This window comes from Macrotis lagotis, chromosome 6, assembly GCF_037893015.1.
Source record: "Macrotis lagotis isolate mMagLag1 chromosome 6, bilby.v1.9.chrom.fasta, whole genome shotgun sequence".
In the NCBI taxonomy this organism is placed as follows: Eukaryota; Metazoa; Chordata; class Mammalia; order Peramelemorphia; family Peramelidae; genus Macrotis; species Macrotis lagotis.
This window is the reverse complement of record NC_133663.1, coordinates 12382188-12394708: the sequence shown is the minus strand read 5'-3', so window position 1 is coordinate 12394708 and position 12521 is coordinate 12382188.

Genomic DNA, 12521 nt, shown 5'->3' with positions numbered 1-12521 from the left:
AAGGACAGAGAGAGAGAGAGAGAGAGAGAGAGAGAGAGAGAGAGAGAGAGAGAGAGAGAGAAAGAGAAAGTGTGTTGAGTCATCTGATAAAACTCATTCAGACTATGGTGTTAGTGAATTACTATTATACATTGTTATCAGTACAGTAGCTGACCTTGAGGAAAGGTTCATCCTTGTTGAAGGCATTTGATATCATGGTTGAAAACATCACACCTTGTTTGACTCCACTGGTAACTGGGAAATCTTGAGACCATCTTCTACTATCCAGAACCCAAACAATCACATCATCATCAGTTTGACAGACAATACTGATGCACTTCTCTGGGCAACCAAATTTTGACATAATTTTACATAAATCCTCACAACTTATGGTATCAAAAGCCTTTATCAGATCTACAAACGTTGTATACAGACCTCTGTTTTGTTCCTGGCATTTTTCCTAGAGTTGTTGGTCAGCAAACACCACACAGACTGTTCCTCAATCATTTCTGAAGCCAGGGAGGTGACCATCTTCTAAGATGAAGGATTATGAGAAGGACTCTGGCAAGAATCTTACCTGCAATGACTGAAAGAGAAATATCCCTGTGATTGTCACAGAACAGTCTATTACCTTTAGCTTTATAGAGATGGACGATGGAGGCATCCTTGAAAAGGCTACAAGCCAAAACCAAAGTGGAGAGAGTATCAATGCAGGTTCTCCTGTTTGCAGATGATGGTGCATCCATGCAGCCTCTGAAGCTGAGATGCAACAAAAGTATGGATCAATTCTCTGTTGACTTGTGCTCATTTTAGTCTAACAATTAACACCAAGAAAACCCAGGGGCTCCCTCAGCCAGCACCACATCATCCCTATGCGGAACCATTGATTACAGCAGATGAAGAAGTTTTGAGAACTGTGGACTTCACTTCCCTTGGCAGTGTCCTTTCCAAGGAGGTCCACACTGACAATGAGCTTGACACATGCATTGCTAGCATTCGCTCAGTATTTGGGAGACTCCTAAAGAAAGTCTGGGAGAGAAGAGGTATTAGACTGACGACCAAATTGAAGGTCTCCAGAGCCATTGTGCTGAAATCATTGCCATATGCCTGTGAAAGCTGGACAGTCCGCCAGTGCCATGTCAGGAAACAGAACTGCTTCCATTTAAATTGTCTTGGGAAGATTCTGAAGATCACATGGAGGAGAAGATCCCAGACACTGGGGTCCCATCTCAGCATTCCAACATGACTACAGAGAGGGCAACTATGATGGGCTGAACACTGTTAGAATGCCAGGCATACACTTGGCAAAAAAACGTATTTTTTGGAGAACTCACCCAGGGTAAGTGCTCACAAGGGGTCAGAAAGAGATACCAAGCTACCCTGGAGGTCTCAATGAAGAACTTTAGAATTGATTGTCCAGCATGGGAGACACTGGCACAGGACCGCCCAGCATGGCGTGCCCTCATCAGTGAAGGGGCTGTGCTCTATGAAGAAGGCAGAACTGAAGCTACTTAAAGCAAATATAAGTTTAGACTATCTACCCCAGGCCTTCATATGAAGTATTTGTGCCCAACTTGTGGTAAAACATTCTGAGCCCATATTGGTCTGATCGGCCACAGTTGGACATGCTGTAATTTGTGTCAAACGTAGTGATGTCATTTTGGTCTTCTTCAATAACAAATGACAAAAACCAGCCAACCATCAAACACAGTCTCAGGAGTTTTTATGTAGCTCTTTGTCCAACACAAAACATTACGTGTTCCTTTCCCCCTTTCCCTCCAAAGTCCAATGATAATTCTGTGATTGATTGCAAACCATAAGGGAGGAATCTTTTGTAGTCAATGAGTATTGTTAATTGGATTGAGTTTTGAGTTTTACAAACATCTAAATCTTGTTATAAAGTTTCCCGAAAGGACACTGCTAAATGAGGAGCAATTAAGGCCCCGAATAATGAGCAAGTAACAAACTTTGTAAGACCACAAGTCAGAAATAGTTATAATTAAAGGACAAAAGTGCTTGAGGGATTCTCATTACAGACTTGGTGAATCATTCCACATGAGAAGAAACTAGTTTTACCTTTAGATGATATATAGTGATCCTTGCATTCATTTGAACATTCAACCATTTCTTTTCAATGAGTATTTTTGGAATATCTCCATTCCTCTAATTTAGTTTGTTAAATCAAAAGGGCAGAGTAGGTGGGTACCCAGTATAAATGGAATATACATTGCCCACCAGATGGCCTAGGCTTCAGGTGCCCCTCCAATAATCATTGGGGGTATCAGGCTAGTTGAGTTACCTAGAGGAAGTCTTTAAACTCTCTGAATCTCAGTTTTCTTTTCTGTAAAATAGAAATTAAAACCAAAACAACCTTCAGCAGCTCCAGCAGAGGATCAGAAGTCACTCATAGAAGCAACTCTCTGACAAATTTAACATGTTATTTAAATGGTAACAATCTGTTGGGTTTGTCTGCAGATTATAATTATTCTATTCTCCTTTTACAGTTTCTCTCTCAGTCATCCCTCTAGTTTCCATTCATGTGATCATTTCTCACCTCAACTGTTGTCATATGATGCTCTTGACTGACTTCTCCCCTTCCCAATCCAACTTTGAATTCCTAAAGTGACATCATTAAAGCATAGGTCTGACCAGATCTGTCACAATTCTTCTCAAGAAATTCAGTGGCTCCACTCTCAGACAAGATACATATTCCTCTATCTGGCTTTGCGATTCTTTATGCTTTGGCTCCTGTCTACCTTTCTAGGTTTACTGAACATTGTTTTCCTTCAAACAGTCCATATTTTTATCAAGATGGCCTGCCTGTACCTTCACAAATTTGACATTTATCTCTCTTATTCAAACAGGTTGTCCTCCTTATTGGCTTCTCTCTTGCCCTCTGCCTCGTAGAAGCTCTAGTTTCAGCTAGATGGTGCCGTGAATAGTGAATTAGCACTGGAGTCAGGAAGATGGGAGTTCGAATTCAGCCTCAGACATTCACTTACTAACTGGGTGACTTTGGCAAATCGCTTAATTGCCTCGCATCCAGGGCCATCTCCAGGCATCCTGACCACTGGACTCAGATATTCTGAAGGAGAAAGTGAGGCTGGTGACTTAGCATGCCCCCCCCACTCAAATTTAATTCATATGCTTGTCATGTCATCATCTCCCCTGATGGCATGGTCCTCCTTTAAAATGAAGGATAAATATCATCATCATCATCATCATCAAAAGCCTTGTCAAAGGGCTTGTCAACTATTGCCTCTAATATGAAACATATCCAGATAACCAGTAATCATACTCCAAATATTATTTTGTCATTAAGTAGGACCTCTCTGGACCAATTCTTCCAAATTTATAGTAGTAGCACATTGAGTGAAAAGGGGACAATAGTCCCAAGTTCAAAGTGATTCAGTGGGTCCACTCACTGGGTCTCACAAGCCTCCACTAATTACTTCATCTTCAAAAGTCAATCAGTTGCCATAATTATCTCAAAACAAAGGCATTTACTGAAATGGCATGGTGTAAATAAGACCACACATCATACCAATCAAAAGAGTGATGTCTTTCCACTCTTTGTGATGTTCTATCACTGCTCACCTACTGGCACAGTATCTCTCCTGAGCAGACCGGACAGATGTGAGGCAGAAGTCTCCAAGGCTCACAGCTTTGGGTTGGCTAATAACCTGGTTGGAGGAGTGCTATGGACCTTTGGACCAAACTGTAACCCCATTCCAAAGAACCAGCAAGAGTCCCCCCTCCCAGTCCATTCTCTCAGTCTCAGCTCTAGAACCCAGAGTAGGGCAACATCTCCCCCCCATTTGTTCACAGTTGAGCTGAAGAGAGTTAGCAAATTCTGCCACCTCCTCCTCCTCACTTTCCTGACATATCCTTATGCAAATGATTTGGTCAAAACTGTAAAGATTTCTCAAGGTCTGGCAGGGTCTAAAATTGAAGCCCTTACGAATCACACTTAAAAATTTGAAAAGAGCTTTCACCCACATCCTCCAAACTATTTCACATTTAATTGTCTACATATATAATATTCTCAGCTCCATCTTCCTAGCTTCTCAAGGGCAAGAACTAAATTTCCTTTTTGTCTTTTTATCTCCAGTACTTTCTAATACTGAGCACTTCATTAAAGCTCAAATTGAATTGAAAGTAATCTCCAGAGCCAGTTGTTTCCCCAAGTGAAAAAAAAAATCTGACCTTTCCATCTCCCTCCCTCCCCAACTTCTGAGAAAATTAGGGCATACATTCTATAAAGAGTTCACTATACATGACAAGTTTGTTGTCTATGATAATTTATTCAAAATGGACAGTTTTAGGATGATTATAAATAAGATGCTCATCCTAAGGAATAAAGACTGAAGACTATGGAAGTTTGATGCCCCCCCCCCCAACATGGAAATCAGCACAGTTAAATTCAGGGTGGAGTTTCGAAACTCAATTGATCCAATTCTAGGATCACAATTACCACCCATAAAGCAATATTCAGTACTTTGGACAGTGATTGGAACCTTCAAGGCACTTAATAAATGCTTCTTAATAAATTGACTCACTTTATAAGTCTAATGGATTGGACTATACATAATAGAATTACAGCATTTCAAAAGTGCAAGTAACCTCAGAGGTCCTCCACTCCAACCCTTGCCTCACCAAGAATTCCCTTCTTCAATAAAGCCCCCAAAATGCCACCGTTCTTTTGCTTGAAGACTTCCAGTAGGCATAGGGAGATAGTAAGCTACCATCATAAATGGGGGCTGGGGAGGAGGAGATGCACAATCTCCAATTCTGAACCATTTTTATAATAGTCAGTTTGGGATATCCTCATCACTTATCCATTCATCCAACCACTCATTCATTCATTTTTCAGTTACCTTTGAAGCCCACTCATCAGATGGCTAATAAATATTGATGATTATCATAATCATGGGACCAAGAACTAAAGATCCTCCAGATGGAGTACTTGAGACTGAGAGAGCTTACATGATTTCTTCAAAGTCCAGAAAGTTCTAAGAAGCAAAAATGGGATTAATGTCTCAGCTTTCTGATTGTACATCCAGGTCTCCTTCTACCACATTATATAGCCTCTTTACAAACCCTAGATGAGTTGAGCAGACTAAAACTTCCCAGAAGGATCAGATGGTTAAAAGACTATGCCCAATAAGGGGAAATGAGTCATCATTCAGAATTTATCAAATTTTGATTTACACCCATTTATGATGATCCTAATGTATCAATTTCATGTACCACATATGAAAATAGCTCATAAAAATGGGAAAAGGCAAACTGATAAAAGTCATATCTAACAGTCTGACATTGAGGAAGGAGATAGAAAAGCTATCAACTGCCACAAGGAAAAATAATTCAGGGTCACAATTAATCTGAATCATCAATTAAAAATTAAAAGTATCAGTACATCATTTTGCAAAAATCAGGGAACTATGACACGCTTGCTGTCCCAAACTGCCATGAAAGGTCAATATCCTTTCTCTTCATTCTCATGGTGTGATGTCATGCATTCTTTTTTCTACCATAGGTTCCCTCCCAATCTGAGATGATGCACGAGTTCTGATTCTGTTTCTTGTTAATCCATATTCTTCAACCTGCCTTATGATTGCTAAATTTCCGGTGATAATAAATTTAATTCACCTCCTGCCAAATACTTGTTAACTGCCCATAATGTGCTAAGAACTACATGAGGGGCTAACACTGTAAGAAATGGCCTCCTGGACACCTGGAGAGGCTCACTTTCCTCTTTTGGGGTACCACACATTATTATCTGATCATTCTCTTAAATCTAGTTTTACAGAGAATATCAGATACAAAGAGCATAGAGTAAAACAATCATCGAATAAGCATTTATTAGGCACCTATTATTTATTAAGCAATGTGCTAAGTATAGGGAATACAAAGACAGGAGTTAACTTGCAGTCAAGCTGGGTGAGAAAATAGGTAAACCCATGTTTATATTCACACATTGTTTACATATGTGTAGATACACACATATGTTTACCTACACATGAATAAAATAGTTACAAGGAATGACCAGCTCAGATAAAATCATTTGGTCTGGCATTACTAAGGCAACTCCAGGAGAGACTACAAATTCAATAAATCTAGGAACCATATAGGGATGAATTAATTAAATGTTTGACTAAGTATGACCCACAAATGATGTTACAAATATCCCAATGTCCCTTGGAAGAAAAAGAAAGTTTCCATCCCTGCTGTAGGTCCACAGCAAATACATAGCATAATAACAAATTCCTAGTGGGAGAAATGAGAAAAACCATTCTAGAAAAAATTCCCATTGAGACAATCGAAATCATTTCCTTGCTCCTTAAGAGAATGAAAGTCCATTATCCAGGACATAGATGGCAATGGACTATTTATTTCCCTCACCATGCTGGATAAAAAGCAGTTTGACAAAAAGAAATAGGCGCTTTTTCCAATATCTTATGTAATTTTGTTATCTCTTATACTTTATGTTTCTTCCTTAAAGATATGATTTCTCTCTCATCACATTCAACTTAGATCAATGCATACTATGGGAACAATGTTAAGAATAACAGACTGCCTTCTGTGGGGGATGTGGGGAAGGAAGCAAGAATGGGGGGGAAATTGTAAAACCCAAAATAAATAAATTCTTTCTTAAAAAAAAATAGTTGGGTTTTTTTTTTTTTACTTCCTAACAAGCTGACTCTAATTTATAAAGTATTAAGACAAAACTAGTCTAAACTCCCCCTCACCTCTGGCTTGAATTGTCAGAAGATACAATGGTATAGGCAATTCCTCAGAGACAAATAAAATCTTGTTCCATTTTCAGTTCATTTAAGGATAAACTCAAAAGACAAATTAATAAGTTTGTATTCAGGAAGCAAAACAGTAAGGAATTCCAAGTGACATCCAAATTTATATCTAATTTGTCCCTTGCAAGTGAGAAGGCCATAGTAATATTTAAATGTGACATATAGAATGAAATGGAAAAAATAACAGCCATAAAAAAGCAGATGAAGATTCTCTTAGGACCCAAAGAGTCCAATGAATCATAATTATGAACCTCTCAGTTCCAGAATCTTAGGGGGGGAAATAGTAACTGTTAGATCTGATCATTTTTATAAGAACCAAGAAGAGTTTTTAAAAAGCTTGCTAAAAGGACAAAATTGCACCTGTACAAATAATATATAGGAATATCTCTTATTATTTGATTTTAAAGGTAATATGAAAATAGGGACAACGTATGAGAGGTTACATTTTTCCAAGTAGGAGATTAATTAAGGAAACAGATTATTTAAAAAGAACAATTCCCCAAACCTTCAACTCTTCCAGAAGCACTTTTCTGATACTGAATATGGTTTCCTAAGTTAACATAAGGGAATATCCAAAGGAGTGATAATTTGGTCATCATAAGATTCTCCTGGTATGTGAAAACCCGCCCCCCTACCAGTACAAGTGGCAACCACTCTATGCTTTATGTCCACAGTGTGGACAATCCTATCCCAGGTATAAATAAAGGCAAAAACCAGGACTTCAAGAAGCTCACATCCCAGTGGAGGACACAGCTCACAAATAACTGAGGATGAACAAGATATAGATATGTCTATAGACATAGAGGTGCACTGGAGGTAATAATGCTTGTCTTTCGTTCTCAAAGAAAGCCACAACATCAGGGAGGTGATGACAAGCATGGATATGCACTGGATTTGAGTGAGGGGGTGCTCGGCTAAATCAGCAGCCTCAATTTCTCCTCCAGAGCCATATGATTACAGTGACTGGATATGACTAGGGATTGGAGATGGCCCTAGATGTGAGGCAATCAGGGTGAAGTGGCTTGCCCATGGTCACAAAGCTAGTAAGAATCAAGTGTTTGAGGCTAGATTTGAACTCCTGTCCTCCTGACTCCAAGACCAATGTTCTATTCACTGTGACCACTAGTCTCAAAGGGAAGTTACTTAAATTAGGAAAGGAAAGAAGGAAAGAAAAAAGTGATTAAGAATAAACCACATGTGCTAGGCACTGTCCTAAGTGATTCGAACAAATAATCTATCAGCAGTTATCCCAAATTTAAGGAATCAGGACAACTGGAGATGGCCCTGGATGTGAGACAGTCAGGGCTAAGTGACTTGACCAAGGTCATAAAGCTAGTATGTATCAAGTGGCTGAGATCAGATTGAAACTCCCATCCTCCTGACAAGACCAGTGCTCTATCCGCTGCTGTGTGACTTTGGCCAAGTCACTGAAGCCTGACTGCCTCACCTATGGGATCATTAATAAAATCTAAATTAAATATGATTGGTAGATAACTAAGACGTCTTTCTAGAAGAGCAAGATTTGGAGATAAAAGTTCTAACTTTTAAATTCCTACAGATACCATCATGTGCATATTCAAGATCCGGACAGTAAAATGATTAATGTTAATTTCCAGTATATTCAACCTGAAGCTTTTTACCATCTTCCTTTTTTGTTCCTTTGAGGATTTCCCAAGACTGAGCATATCTGTCAGGAACTAAGAGGTGGTTGTGCTTTCATTCTTCTTCTTAGGGGAGATAAACTATTCTCCGAACAACAAGAGATATCAAAGCAAAGAGAATGGAAATAGAAATGTTAGGTCATTAGTTACAGATGGGAACACAGAATCTGGCCTGTCTTTGACACTGGAACAAGAATTCGGAGAAAAGAAAGAAGGTATCATTGGGAGAGAGGATTTTAGAAAATAGGATGTTTTCAGTGTCACAACTGATGCTAACTGAATAGCAATTATGGCTAAGTGATGCAGTGCATGCACAGATAGGACTCTTGAAGAATGGATGCTGAGAGGGTGGTACATCATTAGTGCAAATGGGTTTTTGTCAAAACTTCCCATAATTTTCCTAAGCCGTACATATTGAGACAGGTGCCTAATTTTAGTATACACTAGGATAATGCTACCATTAAAAATGTTCTTCAAATTCGATTTTAATAAAGGAAAGGCAAAATCTTTCTCAAAATCATTCTTCCGCCTAATAGATGAGCCAACAGCAAAGCTATTACAGCTTTGAATGGAGCAAAGATAATCTCTCATTTTCTCTAGGTCAGGAAATTGAAAAATAACCCCACTTCAATTCAATCCTTAATCTTCTATTCATCTTCCATCTTTTTTTTTTCAGGTAGGCTCAGACACATGCAATATAGATAAGACCAGTAGATAAATAGCAAATGGATGCAAAACATGTCTCTGTTAAGCATGGTGGAGACAAATGCAAAAACCAGAGAGTTGTTGACCTCAAGAAGCTTACAATTTAAGGGAAACGACACGCATGAAAGAAAGACAATAGGGGAATGGCGAAGAAAATCTCAGAGAGTTTCGAGATATGCTCACTAATCCATCAAGGAATATCAATTAAGCTCTTATGATCAGGTACCGCTTAAGTGTGATTGTTCAGTTTTATTTGACTCTCCCCATTTGGGGTTTTCTTGGCAAAAATACTGGAGTGATTTGTCATTTCCTTCCACAACTCATTTTAATAGATGAGGAAAGTGAGGCAAACAGGGTTAATGACTTGTCCAGGATCACAGAACAGGTGGCTGTCTGAAGCCAGATTTAACACAACACTCTTTTCATCATGCCTCCTGGTACATGCTAAGGACAAGGGATACAAAGAAGGGCAAAAGGGTCCCCATTTTTAAAAATAGATAAAGATACACAGATATAAGTAAATATGTAAAGATATATATATATGGTTAAAATATATTATATATATATGGTTATTTATATATAACTTAAAAGAGATAAGTAGGCATATAGTGACAGAAATAGTTAAAGAACAGATAAAGGTTATGTATGTAATCTATGATGCTACAAATGTGGTTGGTATAATAGAATGCTTTCTCAAATATATAATACTTTCTATACTGCAATTGAATGATATTAATGGTTGCTTCCCATGAAATTAGTAGCATACAAAATAATCGTGGAAAACAACCCAGATGGATCTCTGATATGGTCATGCATCTGATATGCAGCATTAATCGCATTCTTAGTCACTTTTTACCTTTGAGGCAAAGATCAACCACATTTTAGCTCGTAACTGAATTCTTCCTTGAAGACAAAATCACAAGGCCTCAAGGTTGATGGACAGAACATCCAACCTCAACATGGCTAAGAAATTCCCTTACAGTATCAGAAACAAAAAGATATATAACCTTTCTGTAAAGACTCCTGGTGAAAAATCTTAAAGACTTTCTCATGGGTTCAAGAAGACCTGGGTTCAAGGGTTAGAGTCAAGGTGGGGAAGGAAAGGCTGGGATTCTCCCGAGCTCTGAAAAATTCTTCTCCCAACAACTTTAAAATAATGCCTAAAAATGAATGCTGGAATGACAGAACCCACAAAAGTATGAGAGAAACAATTTTGGAGGACAAGAAAGCTTAGAAGGTCAGCAGGAAATGTTGGTCACACTAGGGGGAGAGTGGAGTACAGGTTGGTACAGGCCTCACCCCACCAAACACAGACCTTAGAGGCAAATGAATCAGCGGTGACAGCAGAGACTTTAGGAGCTCTCAGCCCAGCTATGGTAAGGAGGTCAGATGACCAGTCATAAGGAGACTACAGGAGTTCTTTGCTGAGTAATGAGATGAAGGACTCTGTTGAATTTTCCATACCAAGATCTACATCACAATCCTGGGTCATAATTCCAAGGTGAAAAAGCCCAGCACATCAGAGATTGTGCCCCTTCAGTGGAGTGGGGGACCCTGGTCATACTTATAGGGTATAAAAAGATACTTGTAGCTCACAGATCAGGAGAGTAGCGACCCCACTTCTTAGATCATACCACTATAGAAGAAATGCAAATATAAGTCTTTCAGAACTAATTCTGATGGCACCAGCAAAAAAAGTCCTGGAACTTAGATCCTCTCTACCCTGGAAGCAGAGTCCAACTTGAACAAAAAAAGTTAAAAACCAAGTAATGGGTTGGAAAAATGAGAAAGCAACAACAAAAAGAACCTGATGAAACAAAGTTACTATGGTGACAGAGAACAAAACCCAAATTAAGAGGAAGAAAAGAAAATCAGAACTGCTATACCTAAAGACGCAAAGAAAATAGTGAATTGTTCTCAGATCATGAAAGACCTCAAAAAGGATTTTAAAAATCAAGTAAGAGAGGTAGAGGAAAATTTGGGGAAAGAACTGAGAATTAAACAAGATCTTGGAAAAGAGTCAGCAGCTTGGTAAGAAGGAGTAAAAAACACTGAAGAAAATCATACCTAAAAAAACCAGACCAAGAGAATTGGTAAAAGAAGCACAAAATTCCAATGATGAAAAGAATTCCTTAGAAAGGGAATTGGCCAAATGAAAATTGGTTAAAATGAAAAAAGAGATCAATGAAGAAAACAATACCTTAAAAATTAGAATTCATCAAGTAGAAGCTAATAATCTCATGAGACATCAAAGCGCAATCACACAAAATCAAAAGAATGAAAAAATAGGAGAAAATATGAAATATCTCTTTGAAAAACAAATGATGAAGAAATTGATTAAGGAGAAAAGATTTAAGAATGATTAGACTAAGTATTTTGGATTTTTTTCTCTCTAATTTTTTCCTATTTTGATTTGATTCCTCTTTCAGATCATTAATATAGATCCATAATTAGCTTAGTGAAAAGTGTATAGCCTATATTAGATTGCTTTCTATGGGGGGGGGGGGAGGTAAGAGAGAGGAAGGGCAAAATGTAAACCAAAACCTTGCAAAAAAAAGATGATTATAACTGGAAAAATAAATAATTAAAATATTATTTTCTGTCTCCCCCCCCCAAAAATCAAAAAGAATTATTGAAACCATGATCAAAAAAGAAGTCTAGAAATGATCTAAGAAATTATCAAAGGAACAGCTAGGTGGCATAGTAGATAAAGCACCGGCCCTGGAGTCAGGAGGACCTGGGTTCAAATCCAGTCTCAGACACTTAATAATTACCTTGCTGTGTGGCCTTGGGCAAGCCACTTAACCCCATTTGCCTTGCCAAAACCTTAAAAACAAAAAAAGAAATTATCAAGGAAAACAGTCTGTATAGTATAGAACCAGAGACTAAACCAGAAATTCAAAGAATTCACCAATCTTCTCCTGAGAGATTTTAACATGAAAACCCCAGGAAGATTACAGTCCAATTCCTGAGTTCCCAGATCAAGGGGGAAAAACTATAAGCAACCAGAAATAAAAAATTCAAATATCATAGAGCCCCAATGGGGAGAACACAAGATTTAGCAGCTTCTACATTAAAAGATCAGAGAATTTGGAATAGGATCTTCCAGAGGAAGCTATTATCAGGGCAAAAAATCATCTACCCAGCAAAACTGATTATAATTCTTCAGGGGAAAAAACGATATTCAATAAAATCAAGACTTTCCAAGCATTCCTGATATAAAAAGCCCATATAAGAATAGAAAATCTGACCTTTTAATATAAGGATAAAGAGAAAGGAAAAAAAAAACAAGAAAGAGAAACCAAAAGGGACTCAAAAAGGTTTAACTTTAAATTCTTACATGGGGGGAAATGATACATGGGAA